The sequence below is a fragment of the Coturnix japonica genome, chromosome 2, assembly GCF_054131305.1.
Source record: "Coturnix japonica strain WE chromosome 2, WE-NBRP24, whole genome shotgun sequence".
NCBI classification, from domain to species: Eukaryota; Metazoa; Chordata; class Aves; order Galliformes; family Phasianidae; genus Coturnix; species Coturnix japonica.
Genome location: NC_140664.1, coordinates 118,344,926 through 118,363,665, shown reverse-complemented (window position 1 = coordinate 118,363,665; position 18,740 = coordinate 118,344,926). Strand labels below are relative to the sequence as shown.

At 38.7% G+C, this 18,740-nt stretch overlaps 1 protein-coding gene and 1 long non-coding RNA gene across 4 annotated transcripts in view; one reads left to right on the top strand and one right to left on the bottom strand.

Moving 5' to 3' along the window:
- CALCR (calcitonin receptor) overlaps positions 1-18,740 on the bottom strand; it is a 136,001-nt gene that overhangs the window by 103,257 nt on the left and 14,004 nt on the right. The window lies entirely within an intron of this gene.
- Positions 12,706-14,655, top strand: LOC107309090 (uncharacterized). The gene is made up of 3 exons (XR_014943058.1): positions 12,706-12,843; positions 13,570-13,705; positions 14,567-14,655. It is a non-coding gene; the product is annotated as an uncharacterized LOC107309090 (long non-coding RNA).

Genomic DNA, 18,740 nt, shown 5'->3' with positions numbered 1-18,740 from the left:
CTTAAAAGAAAAAAGAAAAAAAAAAAAGGCACTTTAGGGACTTACCGTTCATATCCGTATTAGTACTTCAGCTTAGACCCATAGAATAGTTTTGAAACAAATCCAATTTTGACAAGAGTAAGGAGGGAATCAACAGGAAACATCACAATGTTATTTGGAAATTGTATGGGCAGGAACAGAAAGAAGTGTGCTTCAGTGTGTAACATCTCTCTGAGAAACAGTGAGGCCTTGATTAATTATGTCCCATTGTCATTCACCTTCCAGAATAAGATAGGTGAAGAGACAGAGTGCAAAGCCACATAGATGGGCCTGCAGTCAAGGAAGGAAAGGTCTACAAAAAGTTGTTGGACAAGTTTTGGTCGAAGGACTTGAGTAACCCTAGGCTGGAACAAAATCCCAAAATATGCGTAAACATGAAGAATCCCAAAACATGAAGTTGTGCTGAGCATAAGCACCAACCTCTCTGATCTACTGGTTTGTTCCTGTTATACTAAATTACTTGCTAACATAGATAAAAACATCAGTACAAGAGTGGCAGTTGTCCCACTGTGGCAGACATGGAAAATGGAGCAACAAGTTTGTTGTGTGTCATGAGCGAAGATAAAATAGGGGGTTTTTCACGGCAATTAATAATTCCTACAGCTGCAAAATGTAGTTGGTGGGAAAAACAGCTGTAACCATTTTTCTTCACAAGACATTAAAAGAAGACTGTGCTTGTCTGTTTGTTTGTACAGAAAGAAAACACAGATCCACGCCTATCTCTTTTGTAAACATCAACTAGAGTGGAAGTCATCAGTGATATGTGGATATACATCAGTTGTCTCACTTCAGCAGTCCTGTCAGGACCAGCTATAAATTATAAGAGATTTTTTTCTACAACCTTCTGGGAAGTGATCAAATCAATTTTCATGCCGGTATCAGGAAGAAATAAAGAGTATGTGGATAAAGGAAAATGAGGGTTGGCAGAAAGGAGCAAAATGCCAGCTGTAATTATAAAAAGAAAAACAATTTTCATATGCATTTCAGAGTTTAGTCATAGAGCTATGTGCATCTTCATTTTATGAGCTTTCCTATTATCAGGCTGTGCAAAATAGCGCCATGAAATTAACAGCCAAATACAGGCCTTAATCCTGACATAAATAACATTCCCACAGACAGTACTGGGAGATTTGTCTGAAAAGTGTATCCAGAACTTGACCTCTAAAAATGAATACAGTGTTGGTGGGTCCCTAATTATAATATCTCATTTAGCTGCCACAATAAAGGAACCAAAGCAGTAAGAACCAAAGGGAAGTCAAGCACTGCCAGATGGCTTGGGCTTTGCAGCCATTACTCACAGAGATAATATGTGCTCATACAAGAAGCCCTGCAGCATTCACTGGAGTGCAACATTAGAGGAATTCAGGTTTCATGCTAAATCTTTCTAAAAGCAAGTTGTTTCAGGGAATGGATCTATTTTTCCAAACATACATTTTCTGGGGGAGAAATTCACTACTTTTCACTAACAACACCAAGGACAAATTACTTGTTTCAGTGATCTTACAAGTTTGCAATTAATGCATCATTCTGGTCTCTTAAACAAAATAGCTATACTGCAATGTGTTTGCTGTAGAACTAGAATATATCCTTTCAGCTCATCAGCAGTGGAAGTTCACTAAAACATGGGTGTTTGATCAAGTAATGTTTGAACTACTGTCAAATTAAATTCTATCATTAGTAAGCTGTTTCCTGGCATAAGTAAAAGTTACTTGGCTTTATGCTGCAAGTGCTAAAGTCTGATTTCAAGCCCACTGCAGTCACCAGGAATCTTTTGTCTGGCTTGATAGCTTTTAGGTTACTCCTGCAAAGGATTCGGACCAGCCAGTATTTCTGTAGGAATAAGGGGACCAATCAACCTCCAAAACAATGAGAAAATTCTTATTGACTTCACTGATGCAATGAAACCCATAGCTCTGAACAGTAAACAAATTCTGCTAATGAAAGTCAACACAGCTATAAGAATGAGAATTTTAGCTGATGGCATTTCCTGGATATGACTAAAAGTTGGATTGCTGAATCTTTGCTGATTGACACAAGTCTTTGTATGTGCCATTTGGTCAGTTGCATCCTTAATACTTGCAGAGTTTCATAATTTCAAAGTTATTTACTCCTAAAGTATTGTATACTAGAAAGGAAGGAAAGTTTCAATAAAAATCACAATCTCATAAGAACAGATTTAGAAAATGAAAAGGAAAGTAAGAAGGGATTCAAGCGTGATGTTCTCCTTAGCATCAAGATGAGACAAATCCTGCACTTTCTTCCTTTTGCAGAAACTGGGAACATGACAACCCCCAGGTAATGGAACAAAGTCTGGGTACCTGCTTCTCAGTCACCAAACAAAGCAAACAAGAGAGAAATATATCCTGTTGCACTCTGATACAACGGTCCAGACACTGATTAATACATTTTGCTTTCCAGGTGAGAAATCAGTAGGACTCTAAATTTCTGAGAGTCTAGGAGAGGAGAGACACATTTCAGCTCAGTTTCTGCTTCTCCCTCCAATTTGTTCTGATCTATGTCAAATACAGCGGCCAGCTTTTGCAGAACAAGGCTCTGGAGTCCAACTAATACTGTCCAGGAGTACAATACAGATCCAGTGATCTGTAAGCCCATTCTCACCCCAGGAGGGAAAAAAACAGATGATAGATTTGAAGCTTGGTAGTGTGTCTCCTTCATAACATATGGGGAAGAATTTCTCTGTTAAAAAAATACCTTATAAACTGCATGAGATTCCTAGGAAGGTTATCTCTGAATAACAGTGTTATTTATAGCTGGACTATTTTACAGGAATAGAATTTCGGGATAAAAAGCACTACTGAAAACATTTGTCTTATGTTCTTGATACTTGCACGTACAGATAGCAGCTGTTGATGTGTCTTTTGGCCAGGACTTCTTCAGGTTCATCAGTTAAACTGCTTCTGATAGCAAACAAAGCAATTCATTGCCATGAACATTTGAATTTCAGTCTCCTTGTAAAAATGTAAGGCACAACTAATCCAGCTATTTTGCAGAGCACGTATTGAACAGACTGACAAAACATCTATGTGAGGTGCTCATCTCATTTTCTAAGCACAGTCCAAAATACTAAAGAATTGCACTCTTCTTGGCACAATTTTCATTACTGTTTGCTGTGTCTTACACATAATTTTCAAAAGAAAATTATCAGAGGCTTCTGATACAGTACAGAACATACAAAAACCTGTGGGACGTTCTATGATGTTCTGTTGTTACTGATATCAAACAAATTAAAGCCAGCTAGTCAGAAGGAATTGTAATTAATTAAGAAAGCATACACTCAAATGAAACCTTCATTATCTTGTTTGTCCTAAGAAATAAATTATGTGTATTCAATGGAACTGTAACCACAGTGCTGTCACAAAAGAACAAACAGCAACTCGCAAGGCAGCAGCTTTAGTAAATAGAAATTCTAGGCACATTTCTTTCTTATTATCTTTGAACATAGCTACTGTGCAGTAAACTTTGATTTTAGGCATGATGTCACACCCTTGCTTCTCCTTTAGAGAAAACCAATAGATCCAGCAGCAAAGGTGAAAACAAATCTCATTCTCTTCAGTGTGATATGAACGTCAAATATAACTGAAATATTACCTGCTGAATTCATTCAAAGGAAATGCACTTTGCTAGACACAAGAATCTCTTGCATTGCTGCACACCTTAAGCAGGAATAAAAAGACTGCAGAAGTCATCATTCCTAGCTCCACATCACATCAGGATTTGTTTGTTTATTTATTTGTTTTTTTGTTTTTGTTTGAAGTCAAACTTAGAGCACAGCATTACAGTCAGCACAGCATTACAGTCAGCTTGCAAATACACTACACAGAGCACAGTCTCCAATAGTACAGTCAGTTCAGCAACACTGCACCTTGCTCTCATGCCTATACAATCACTAAACAAAAACAGTTCATTCACACAGCTGTGATATGTTTTATGAATGGATTGATACTGACTGAAGAAGTATGGCCAGCAGGTTGAGTGAGGTGATCTGCCCTGTACTGGTGAGACCTCATCTGGAGTACTGCATACACATATGGAGTCCTCAGTAGAGTAGAGCAGACCTGTTGGAGTGTTTCCAGAGGAGAGCCATGCAAATGATCCAAGGGATGGAAGACTTGGGTTAAATATAAGGAAAAAATCTTTTACAGAAAGGGTGGTGAGGCAGTGGCACAGGTAGAGGATGCCCTGACCCAGGAGACTTTTAAGGTCAGGCTGGACAGGGCTCTGGGCATCTGATCTAGCGGTGTGCACCCCTGTTCATTGCAGGGCAGTTGAATTAGATAACCTTTAAAGATCCCTTCCAAATCTAAGGATTCTATGATTCTATGGCTTCCAGAAAGTTCATGGAAAATTACTGTGAAGGGAAAACAAAAAAAAAAAAAAGCACAAAAAAAGCAGCAGATAAAAGTTCCCATCTGTCTGACTTCTTGTCCTGTTTACATACGAAAACCAACCCTTGCCTTTGTCAAGTTGCTCTGGAAAGTGGAAAAAGGTTTTTTTAAGAACAAGCAGTCCAACAGATCCCTGTGTGAGCAAGGCTCCACCAACCACTGCTTTACAGACTCAAAGCAACATGATCAGTGCCTAATAATATGGCTCCTGTGTTAAACATCACCTTGTACTTAAAAAATAAATCAGCAAAGTTCATTTGCAAAGCAGAGGCAGCTTCTCCATCACTTTTGTAATGGCACTGGTATGACAAATAACTGCTGTCATCACTTCTGCTGTCAACAAGGGTCTCAAGTGGAAATGCAGGATTTTAATCTTAGGTAACATTTGTTTTCTTCAGATAACTATGTTCTTTATCAGAAATGCTTTCTCCTCATCATGCCTTATCAATAATGTTACATTAGACTTACCTCACAACAGCTTATGCACAAAAGATGATCTGATCTAGCAAAGTCCCCAGTCGTGTTTGTTTAGCATATTGCATTAATGCAAAGTTTTAACTCAGTCTGAAGCTGAAGGTCCTATGGACTGCTGAGTCACACATGATTAATTCTAACAGTATTTTAATTTCCTTCATGATTAGGTAACTAATGATTTGAGATGAGATTGGATGTTCTAAACTGAATCTGTGTGTTTTTTTCCTTTGATGAATTAATTGTAATTGATATATGAAGAGGCACTCTCTAGGGGCCTGACTTAGCAGTGCTTACTGATGAGGCTAAAGTCCCATTGAAACCACTGAGCAATTTTCCTCAATATGCACTGAAGAACCTGCCCTTAATACTTATAAAGTATAACTAGCAGTAGCTTTTGAGCTCTTAAGGCTGCAATTATAAACACTCCAGAGCTGTAATCCTAAAAATATATTGTGCTAAGAACTACAGCAGAATTTCCGAGTAACATGTACGTGGAGTTATCCCAAGAGTTTTATGTCTTTTCATGAATATAATATTTTACCAGCAAAATAAGCACAGAAAACTTGAGTTCAAGGTAAACTCTTCTCCACCAAGGCAACTAGAAATGACCTATGCTCCATAAGCATAAAAATACTGCTAATGAATACCTGTTCCTCTTAGTCCTTTTATCATGAGTTCAAGATGAGCTCTTACAATCAAGGTTAAGATTAACAAGCTGAATGTCTTTGATGAGATAGATAGAGATCCAAAGTCACACCAGTGCAGTGCTTTGGTGTTTTAATTGATTTATTCCCATTATTTGATAGAGCTGTTTGTATTTTTTATATAAAATGGATAACTTTTTTCAATAATATCATTAAAGAATCTTCTGTTTTGCATTTAAAATTAAATACATAGAGCGTTTTTTGTGCTTTCTTAATAAATGTGTAGTCCTTCTAGGATCCACTTCTTTAAAGTTATTTATCAAGAAGTAGGTCTATGATGGCTTTAGAACCATTTTGCTGAGATAATTCCATATTGTTTTAGCAATTTACCAAATATTTTCCACTAAACAAAAAGAAAAAAAAAAGCCTCTTAACAAAAGTGGCTGCAAAATGAAAACAACTTTAAAAGGCTGTTTACCAGATATTAGTCCATTTCCATTTTCTAACCAGCTGTTGTATTAAATCCGCACAAGATATAGCACCTGTCATCTTCTGATATCATTAGGTTGCTATGCAAGAGTTTGGATCGACTTTTCTCCATTGACATCAGTGAATGCTGAATCATCCACGAAGCCTGAGTTCTGTGAGAGCTGAGCTTCAGTAGACTAAGAATGATCCCTAAAGACTGATCAAACCTTGGTTTCAGTTTCAAAGCTCTAAGACATTTCAGCTTTTATAGGATTTTTTCTTCATGGGCAGAAACAAGGTTTGCACTGGCATTTCATAAAGGTATCTCAAGCAGTACTAGGAAAATGTGGAGAATTTATTTGCTAATTCTCTGCAAAAATAGTTACTTCAGTAGTGCCTTTCAAAACAAAACCAGAAAACAGCCGTATCTTTCTATTAAGCTGGAGTGAGAAAGTGCCTGAAAATGGAAAAGACTTATTTCTTGAATTAAAAAATAAAAACTTTTTATTTTTATTTTTTAATTCAGCATCTTCTAAAAGTTTCCAAGATAAATGACCACTATTCCTTGTATTCATTACATAGACAAATAATTCTCCTTGGTTTTCATTACTACATAAAAGCTCATGTATTGCACAGTAAGTAGCACACAGCGCTGCCATCACTGCTGTCATCTCAAACCTAGCACTCTGCTTTAGAAGCTATATTTTTATATTCTGTGACAAAAAATCATCTGGTATTATCACATCAAGAATATTGTTTTTAAAAGCCTCTGGTATGTATCAGGAAACTGCAAAGATGAGTGCACATAAGACTCAGTTTTGTTATATTACCGCTCTCTTTTTTGGTACAGCAAGACTTCAGCCCACTCTGGAACAACAGATCAGCTCACTCCCTGGCCAATAGATCAGGTATTGAACCAGGAATTACCAAGGCCAAGAACACAAATGTTGCAGTTCAAGTTTAAAGACAAATCTCAAGTAGCAAGTGTAAAAACTAATCTCCTCTATCCGCTGGCACAGAGTGAGCACTCACACTTGACAGAAAGAGATTTGAGAAACTCTGATGGTCCTATTTAGATGCTGTACAATCTGAGGAAGAATTTCCCATACTTATGATTTCTCTCTAAAAAACATTATTGCTCTTCCTGTCACAAGAAGAAAGCAGCCCTTCATCATCTGTGTGTCTAGTGTGATTTTTCCCACAGTTTCACAGATGTGAATTTAAGCAGTTTCACCACATGGTTTTAAATCATATGGTTTTGTGTGATTTAGATATTATTCTTAAATGTGACATTTAGAACACACAGGGTGAATTATGTTTTAGCATTCTAAACATTCAAGGAATAGACATAAAGCTTTCTCATTCAAATGTTCATTTGGTTTTCTGAAGAGGATCAGGATGAATTCTGATCATTTCTATATTAGTTTCTCATCTGAGTTTTAATATCGTATGTGAAGATGAAAGAGCTGGTCTAATGCAGAAATACCAGCTGACTTAGAAGGTCACCATTACAGTGGATAAGTTGTTTAAAATCCGATTTCTGTTTTCAGCCTTGCACTGGACTGCAAAATCAGATATCCATTCAAGAATGAGTAACACGCATTCTCCCAGAAGACTCCAATCTGTTTGTGGAGTGAAGCTGGCTGCACAGCAGGGCTTCTGACTTGTGAAAAAGGTTGAGGGGGAAGCAGGGAGGGTTGTTTGGTTTTAGCCTGAACCAGAACAATTTCTTTTTTTTTCTTAATTTAATTTCCCACAAACTGGAAACTCAGTATTTCATTTTGACACTACCAGTACGTGCCACTTCCCACAGGAAACAGTCTGGCTGCACCAGCAGCTGCTGGTTGAAATCAGTATTTGCCTCACAAACATCCCCCCCACACCTCTGGCAGCTGCTCAGATTGCCCCCAGAGCCCTGATCTGCCAGGGCAGGGTCAGGCCCTCCAGAGCACCTGAGTGGGAGCTCATTTAATACAAATGTTTCCAGAGATGCATTTTTGATGAAGTGAAAAAGTACCGTTTCCCAGGTCTCTGGCATTCAGAGATCATCTCTGTTGAGAATACTTAGGAAGAGAAGGAAGAAGAGAAGCTGGAGTGGCAGGCAGACCCCTTGTGTGGTTTCTACCTTTTACTCTCCATCTCATCATGGTCCCTGAAGGTAGATATCCGTGTGGGAAAGGAACAGAGAAATGGGCCCTTCTTGCTGTTTTTGCCTTAGTGATTAAATGCATTTCCAATAAGGGAAACACATTTTCTGTGAAGGATTCCAGGTCCTTCCTGGAAAGGATTCTGCCTTTCATAGGTCACAATAAAAGTTTTGCCAGTGTAGTCCTTGATTTAGAGTTGCAGAATGTGGTATTTCATGGGGTGTTGCTGTCTTTCAGTTTGGATTAATATTTGCAAGATGTACTTAGAAATATAGATTCACCTACTGTCTTAGTTTCAGCTGGGACGGAATTGTTTTCTTCAAAGTGTCCAGTATGATGCTATGTTTTAGTTGGTAGCGCAGTGATGTTTTTAATTGCTCTAAGCAGTGTTGTAAAGAGCCAAGGCCAGTCTCAGTGAAGTGCCCAAGGAGCAGGGAGGGCACAGAACTAGGACAGCTGACTTAGACTGACCAAAGGGATATTCCATACTGTGTGACATCATAGAGAAGGAGTTCTGAAGGGAGTAGAAGTTCATCTCACTCTATTCCACTCACTGAGGGGCAAGTTGAGCATTGGCTGGGGGTGGTAAGCAATTGCTTAAGCATCATCATTTATATTTGTTCCTTAATATATACATAGTCATAACAGTTATCCTTTCCTTTTCTCTATCTTAGTAAATAGTTTTATCTCAACCCATGAATTCTACTTTTTTTTTCTTTTCTTTTTCTCCCTGATTCTCTCCCCAACCCTGCTAAGAAGAATAGGGGGAGGGGTGAGCAAATGACTGCGTGGCGCTGAGCCACCTAGCAGGTTAAATCACAACACATGTATACACATAAAACAATAACTAAAGTTGTTCTCTTCAAACATACAGCCTACTTAAATAGAAAATTATTAACAAAACTTCTGAATGAGTACAAAGCAGAATGAACATGTTTCAAACACCAAGATTATGTTCACACCTGCAAATTAAACACATCCAAAACAGTACCCGGGTGCTAAGGTGCACAATAATCAGCAAATGTTATTAAATCGTGCTCTCTTTCAAAACAGGGTCTCCACATCCCAGCCACTTACTGTGCATACTCCTGCTTCATGCAGTTCCCAAACGGCATCCAGATACATCTGGGAACATCCAAGAAGGCCAGAAGTAAGCTGGAGGCTATGCTAGCAGCTTTGCAGTGATGCCTCAGTGCCCAGAAGCCTTGGCTGAGTTGTAGCCACATTTCAAAAGGCTCTGGAGCTTAGAGCTATTTAATTGCCAGAACTGTGTAACTACAAATCAAACATGTCATTTTTTTATTGTATCAGGAAGTCACTGGAGTGTGGGATGTGCAGTCTGGGTGATTTACTAATGATGATGAGTCAAACTGAAGCCATGTTGAACTACAGCATACCAACTAAGCACCTTAATTCCATTCTTTCAAAGTCCTCTAAGGGCAATTACCCCAAAAATATTAGATGCATTTCAAAATGACAATGGGTCATGAATGCATCTTCATGTCTTCCAAGGGAAAAACATGATTTTGCTGAAGTGTTTTGATGCCACATGGGATAAAGAAATGTATAAATGAGGTAACTTTGTAGTAACATTGCTAGAAAACAGTTCACTCAAAATCCATTTGTTAAAGCAGTCTCCATAAATACATTACTCCCTAAGATCTTTTTTATTGGTAAGAATGATCACCAAAGCTGTCTTTACAAGTGTGAGGGGCCACAGGTTCTACAGCTGCAAAAACAAACCACTGACAAGTTCCAAGGATATTTTAAAATTTTTGATTAAAATTTATCCTGAGGAGTCAGTGTGAGTCTGCTGCGTAATTAGATCACCAAAGAATGTGGATGTAGCCATGTTTTTTATACCAGAAGAGTATAATTCAGTACAGATGCAATATAATGGGGCTAACAGACTAAAGAATAAAGGGAAGAGACAAGATGAGAGAATGGAGTTAAGTGAGTATAAGCCACTTTGGGAGATTAGGAGTCCCTGGGGTAAAGAGGAACAGTTCATATGGGCAGACACATGAACAGAGCATACAGGCAGGCTTGACAGACTGAAAAGACTGTGTTACACAGACACTCCAATTAGGGACAATTCAGTCACGTGCTCTTAAGGAAGGCAACCTGTTTGCATACATCCCTTCAGTTTTGAATAGCAAAAGATTTTCTAATCCAGAAGAATGCCAGCAGTGTTAGAATTACACCAGCATCCTTCGCCACAAGGATCTGTTGCAAACCTGAACAGGTTGTAGCTTTCTCCTCTGACTAGGTTTGCGCTCCTGGCCAGCAAAGGACCACAAGGATTCAGCTTTCCAGCTACATCAGCCTTAGGACACCTTTATAACAAGAGACAGAGAGGCTTCTTCTGTTTCTTCTGTCAGATAAGAAACGGTCATCCCTTGCATGTAATCAGGGAGCTCCAAAATTACACTGACAGAAGATTTCAGAAAGGCTCACTTCAAGAGGCTAATTATAATTCCTACAAATTTTACTGAAATGAAATTTAAAAAGTACTTTTTGTACATCTGTGTTTCATTTGAACATAACTGCAAGTGATCCAGCAATGCTCATGCTGTTTCTAATTGACGTTTCGATGTGAATCGCCTCATTAATTAAGACTCAATTACAAGCAAACACCCAAAGCAGCTATCAGAAATACCCACAACTTGTCTTCTGGGCATGAGCTTGACAAGCCAGAATCAAGGTGCGATGAGGTGATGGCAGAACAGTAGAGCAGAGCTCAAATCTGAGATGGAGCAGGGGAACCATCTCTGCTGGACTACAGCTGTTGGACCAGAGAAACAGATGCCTGGGGCTGGACAAGGCCTTTCATCAGGTGAACTACATAGGTGCTTCTGATTTCATGCTACTAAACCCCAGTATTTTTTTTTTTTTTTTCCCAGAACATATTTGAATAAATACAGAATTTGTGCAGAATCTTCCTTTCTATCTGAGACCTGAAATACACAATTCCCTCCTATTCATGACTTCACAGACCTCACCTTCCTTCATTTCTGAAAGCCAATAGACACATCCTTACCCCAGCTGCAGTCTCAAAAATCAGTTCTGTTCCTCCTCAGAATCCTATTTTACCCCACATCACATGGAAAGAACTAATACCGGGAAACTAGTGTATTTTTAGCTGACTTTAATGTGACTTAGCTGGAAACAAGAACAGCTTGTTCCATGAGGACACCACCCAATTCTCCATATGGACACCAGTTAGGAAAGTATTGGTGCAACCTTAAATAACTTTCTCCAGCTGGACACACTTTCCAGGAACTTTTGCCATCTCCTCAGCTCCAAGCTAGGTCCAGATGCCATGTAATTCTGACTGTAGCAGCCTCCTCTCACACAGCTGTCAATAGGACAGAGCTCACATGCTGCAAAGGGGGCCATCCCAGGCAGTGAAGGTACCACATCACTCACATGGATACAAGGAGATGCAGAAAATGAAGGAAATGTGAAAGGCGTGGCACTCAGTTTGCTTCTAGAGAGGATAAAAAAAATCTGCTCACAATTTAAAAGTGAACATGAGCAGAATCAGAGACTTGTATACTTTTTTTTTAATATATGTCCTACATATAAGGACACCATATGCTTTTTGTAATTGCCATTAGTGAGCAGTGAAGGCATTGGTAGGGCTCTCTGGATGTAAGAATAAGGCTGATTTTACTTAGTACACTTTAGTAAGGTGTTTCTTTTTATATAAGTATTTCAACTACAGTTATTGGAGACTAAACTGAGCTGTTAGTTTCACTAGGATTTTGCATCTGACTGTCTCATCAGCAGCAGTAAGACTCACTTCATATTGTGGCCCCAAAGCAGGGCTTGTGTAGAAACAAGATGCTGAGGAGGATCAGAGCTGGTCATTGAGCCTGGAGCACAGTACAGATGTGGCTCCCTGATTTCAGAAACCAGAGATGAGGTTTGTGAAAACCTGAAGAGAAAGGAAGATCATACACAGAAAGGGAAGATCTGTGCTAATTGTCATTGTGTTAAAAATTTGTTCTGTGAAAAAAAATAATGATTGAGGCTTAATAGTGTGAAAACAACCTGAAATTGACTGAATACTGGCCTAAGTATCATTGCCATCATGAAATTAGTCAACTTGGTTATAATTAATTTCCTTGTCCTTACTTTTGATGTCTGTAAGTGTAATTGTGTTTTTCAGCAAGTCAGATATAGCAATTAGGTTTTAATTAGCTCTTAACTAATTTGATATGCTGGAAATAATTTCAAATGCTGTGATTTCATTAGCATGAGCAAAGAATAATACAGATCTTTCCTAAATTGGAAAAAACAGAAAACAAATAGCATTAAAGTTGTATGTACTTTATTTCAACATAAAGTAAACTCATTATAGTGGTCAAATAACCTAAGAAGCACAATGTTTTACAATAACTAAAATTGTGTATTGACAGAAACCTTTGAAAGATACCGTCACTGTGAGATAGCCAAACCACTTCACAGTACAGTTTGCCTGGAAGTTATGCAAATTTGGGGTCATCAAATGTTTCATTTATGTATCATTATATATTATGCTATTTTCTGTCATTTATATATTCAGATATTGCAGCAGCTCAATGCCATGACACTGCCCTGAGGAGCCTTTCTCAGCACCCAACCAGTGACCTGAGGGGAATGGCATGGAGCTGTGTCAGGGTAGGGTACTTCAAGATAGTAGGAAAACGTTCTTCACCAGATAGTGGTGGGCATGGCCCCTGGTTGCCAGAGTTTAAAGAGCATTTGAACAATGCTCTCAGATGCTGGGTTTGGAATTTAAGTGGTGCTTTGTGGATCCAGGAGTTGGATTTGATGATCATTGTGGGGTCCTTCCAATTTGGAGATATTTGCTGATTCTGTCACTCTCATCTGGCTTTGGATTTTTGAAGAAACTACTACTTTCACATATCATATCCAACAGTCCCACAGAGAGGGCTGTAAGTCCCAACTAATTTAGCAAACACAGTTATTAAGTTCATGTAATGACTTTTATGAAGTCCTATAAAAGTATACAACATCCAAAAATCTCCTGAGTCAAGCTAGCTACGCTGTTCATGAGATGTATTTTTAGATGACTCCTGATGCCAAATTGAGAAGCGCAAAAGCCAAAGCATCTTCAAAGAACTGGGTAGGAAGGATTGTTTCTGTTCTTTTGGTGTTACTATTATTCAGAAAAGTTTTCATATTAGTAATAGTTTGGAAGTGACAACTTCTTCAGTTCCAAACCCTAAAAATGTTGACATTTACTCTCCATGTTTTTCCACAAATCATTTTTATTAATACTCTAAGTTTTAAACTACTTGCTGGCTGCTACAAATGAGAACAATAGAGAAGTCATTCTAGTCCATTACTATTTTGAAATGATTCATTTTCCTTCCAAGACAGGTCAGTCAGGTGGCAGCCAGCACTCTCTTTTCATACCCTGGAGAAAGATCGACTTGAGGCCCAAGAAATACCTTCAGTGAGATTTGTCTTTCCATCATACAAGCAGACTCCATTACTCAGCTGGCTAAGGCACATGGTGAGTGCAGTGCTGAGCAGGATCTAGCATCTTGGAAGGGTGAGTTAGTATGTTGTTTTGCAGATCTCTGAACAGTCTGTCAGATTAAAATGAAACTTTCATCTTCCTTATACTTGTTTATTTGTGTACTAGCAATGTAGTAAAGTTCATTGGTGAAGTAGCTCCCATGCAACAAACCTGAAACTAGAGATTAAGGAAAGGCTGTGTCTGCTCCCTGATAGACACAAGACACAGCCTAAACCCATGACAGTATAACCCAGAGAAGTTTCAAGAAGCAACCTTAAGACAATATAAATCTCAATGCACAGAGCTAATAATATAATCCCATTTTAGCAGAATATGCAGTCATATTTCAAATTCATATTATTGTACAATGAAGTTAAAGAGCATGTTGACTCCTCTATAGTGATCTAGATTTATTTTCAACTGAAATTTGCAATTCAATGCAATCAATTTCACTTTGGTTAAACACTTTATTGTGCTCTGATAAAAGCAGGCAATTGATATTCTAATTCTGTTGTATTGAAACTGGGACTTTGTTATGAGCACAGGACAAAAAATAGCGAGTTCCATGATAGTTACATAGCAGAAATTTCTTCCCCAGCTGTTAGTATGAGATAGCAGTTTGAACGGAACTTTTAATTTCAAAGGGATATAATGCACTTTACACCTTACACCTTTAAATAGAAAAAAAAACACCTTAATTTCAATGCACTGTTTTTGAGATACATCTGTGTAATCTTTTAACACTTCTCAGCAGTACCCCATCATAATTTACAGACTGCTGTTGCAAGTTTTTTTTTTGCATATATTTCAACTGGGAGCACTCAAGCATGTGAAATATTTCACGTTACATGGCAGGATCAAGGGCAGCAGAGAAAGAAGACTGCAGTTCACATTTTATTGGAACTGTTTGGAGAAAGAACATATAGAGGTGCCATGTAATTACAGGAGATGGATTCTGCAGTTTTTATAACGTGATTTCTGATAACATTTGACTGGATCAGAGGGTGGCACTGAAGAAATGAAACATTTTGCAGGTTTTTCTTGCATGTTCCCTTGCTGGGAATTATTCTTAGACAAGAGAGTTACCATCATAATCTCATATGAAAATTAAAAGAGAAACTTAATTACCATTGTCAAATGATCAGAATCTCATTTTTTACCTCTGTCTACATTTACTGACCAACAGCCACTGCAGTACTGGTTCGGTATTGATTCTGGACAGACTACCACCTGATGAGCCACCTGCAACACTCCTGTATTCTTTGCAGACTTTCCAGAACAATTTCAACAAGTTTGAACCCATTACTGGGTTTGCAGCCATGAAATCTGACAAAATCACTACCTGACACATCAAACTTGTTTCTCAGACTTGACCAGAAACACAGCTTACATGACTGGCAGGTCCATTCCTGCTGGTAAGAAAAGTTAAAGAAACACTTGGCTGCACAGTGCCCAAAGGGAAACTGCAGCAGTGCATACATGACTCCCTCCATTTGTTTTTTCATTACTACCTTTCTGAGTGTCCAGAGCTTGACTCCTACTCCACATTGTAAACAAAATTTCTCATTCATGCCTTTACCACAAGAAACAATGAAAGGTTATGTTCAAATTCAAATAGGAATAGATTAAGAATTGGTTTTGCTTTCATTCATCTGTTGTTGTTGTTTAGTTACTGTTTTTTGTTGCGTTTTTTGGGGTAATTGTCCTTTTAAAGTCAAAAGTATTTTGCACGATGTTATCAATTGTGTATTCCATCAGAACAGAGTGGGATCACCTTCAGTAAGATCAACGGATTCACACTGATGAATCACTGTAGTGTGATGACTGGCCTTACAGTTGATAGCTCTTTTACACATTCTACACACTGGAAGTGATTTCATCAATTTTCCTTCTCATTTAAGTTAGATCAGTTATATCCCAGAATGATAATTTTATTTATGAATCAAATACCTCCTATGTGTTTTCATGCTATTGCTTCTTCAGTCTTCTTTGATAAATGAGAAGCTATCAAATTTGGACAAATATTTCTATAAAACAGTTAGTAGGCAGGCAATAATAATAATATTGGACAGATTTCCATAGAAATTAGCTCATTATCTCTGCTTGTTTGTGGTGAAATAGTTTTAAGTGTGTTTTGCATGTATGTTCCCAATTTGCTAGGCAGAGATAAGTGTTGAGAATGTAGTTAATAGACAAACATGGCATAAAGTACGAGAGGCTGCATTCTGAGCTGCTCAGTTCTTACTTCACTTACACACTGTACAATTCCTGATCAGTAAACCAATAATAACTCATTCATTTCTGCTGACAATTACACACTCTGGAAGTCTTAAGGAGCTACTAGGGACTTGCCTGATCTACTCTGAGTTGGTTGCAATGCAGATTCCAGCTGGAGGACCATGAGATCCTCAGGGCATGACCAAGTACCAAGTCAGATATGTAAGCAGAAACCAGATACAGCGTGTCAAAAACAGAGGTCATCACATACCTAATTAAGTCTAGACAGTTTTAATTATTAAATGACTGGAGTGCTCCATATGATGAAAACAAATGTACACTAGTTCAAGTAAATATCTGCATCTCTGAACCATACTCTGCTTTACAGCTGAACCATCAGCAGTTGCTAATTGCAGGTCAAGCCACACCATTTTCTGTAGCAGGATAATGTAATTAAAAGGTGCTTTATGTTCACAGAATCACAGCATGAATCACAGAATGACCCAGGTTAGAAGGGACCTCAAGGATCATGAAGCTCCAACCCCCCTGCCTGGCAGGGCCACCAAACTTCCATGTTTACTAGATCAGGTTGCCCAGGGCCCCGTCCAACCTGGTCTTGAACACCTCCAAGGACGGGGCATCCGCAACCTCCCTGGGCAGCCTGTTCCAGGACCTCACCACTCTCCTAGTAAAGAACTTCCCCCTAACATCCAACCTAAATCTTCCCTCTTTCAACTTAAAACCATTTCCCCTTTTCCTGCTATTATCAGCCCTTTCAAAGAGTTTACTCCCCTCCTGAATATAGGTTACCTAAGTTTCTAAGTTTAAAAGCAAGATATGTGAGTAAATAGAGATCATAAAGCTGATACTACTACACTTGTATACACATGCATTATTTTACAAAATCCATATTTTCAGGGACATAAAGCATGAGGTATATTGGGGAACATTTACACACACACACAAAAAGCAAATTTGAAACAAAACCAGTAACCTACTGTGTAACAAAATACCAGTCCAGTAATCCAACAGCCACAAGTCTATCTAGGGGATCACCAAATACAGCTGTATTTGAAAAACAATATTACAGTCGAGCACAGAAGAGAAAAGAAAAAAGAATATAAAAGAGAGAAAATAAATACTGGATTACAGTCAGAAAGTCAGTACTGCGTACGCAAGTCTATTCTGTCAATTTATCCAGTGCAGCTATCTACTACAATCCCTTTCAGAGCTTACTCTCCACAATTCAGCTGCGACCCCTTTAAAGGCTCGCTCTCCACAGTTCAGCTGTCTAGACAGACTTTTTGCTGTGACACATCATAAAGACCAAGAATATCCATTCTCCCTGTCCTCCTTTAACTTCATTGTCTCATGATTCATTTCTGGATCCTTTTCAAAATTACTCTTCTTCAAAAATTTCCATGTATTTGCTCCAATCCATCTTTTGGATTTCTTTTGTATTTTCTCTTAATACTGGGATTCCTTTAGCAGTCATGTTGGCTAGCACCTAGTAGTAGCTTTCTGCTACTTCTGCTCTATTCATAGTGCCTATGTTGTGTCAAAAGCCTACTCAGTTCCTTCTACTGCCTTCTTTCCTCCTCTCCTCTCTTCACTTTGCTCACACACTTGTTTTCAAAGCTGCTCTATAAAACCCTTTTCCCTCCTGATTACAGTTTCTAATTTCACTTGGTGGTTGCTATAATTTCTTAATTAACTCTGTAACTATATAATTAAACTTTATCACATTTTCTAAAACATCTGGCAAGAAAGAAGCACTCCAAATAAACTTGTAGGACTGCTGAATAGGTTGCTATTAACTACTGCCTATCATCCTAACTAGCTCTATTTCAATCAACACTGACTACATCTTTCTCTTGGCTCAACTGATAAATCTTTTGGGACAGGAACAGCATTTTGCTTTGGTCTTTGAAAAGCACAGAAAAACAGTAATTTAAACAGACTGTATGCAAAGGAATAAAGCTTTCCTATAGAGTTCATCGTGTCCTAATGCACTGAACTGCTTCAAAACCTGTTTAATTCTTTGAACTGGTCTTCAGACTGCCTAAATGTGTGAGATTTCAGCCCTGCACAACAAGTTGCACACTAACCATGATGGACATGCTGACAAGCCTGCTGGTCTGCTAAGCAATTGAAGCAGAGCTTGGGTTAGGACTGCAGGCAGCCCTTGTTAGCAGGCTCCCACTGCCTGAACACCAACACAGATGAGTCATTAAAGCAGCATCAGTCAGCAAGTGACTAGGCAGATGTGTCTGTCTGCTGTGACAATATTGATGTGACAGCCACAAGAGCAGTGCCCAGCGCTGCATTATGGCCTCTCCCTCCTCAGCACAAGCACTGAAACTCAGCTGCAGGCTGGCATGAAGGAGACATTCTGCCCTTCTGCTTTATTCCAGCACCTTGCTCATTTTAGGCACTTCTTTCAGTCTATCGATGCCTGCCTTTGTTTATGGGTCTCTTCCTTTGACCCCAGGCATACAGCTTTTTCAAGCGTCTTTCAAACAGTAACACATTTTCTAAGTCAGCACAGTTCACATATGGCCACTCACACTTGGAAGCTGTCATAAATAAATAAAATTTCAGTTTATTTGTTTGGTACAACCTGAGAAAGCTATGGTTGGTAGCAAGTGGATGGCAATGCTCTGCAGGCTCAGGAAGACTGCTGCAGTTCACACCTGGCTAGAAGATAATCCTCGTAATCCTTAGGTGTACTCACTTAACATGGTTCTGCTTCTCAGCACTTCCACCAGAAAAAGCTTCTCTTTCCTGGGGAAGATGGCCAGGAGGTGGCTGT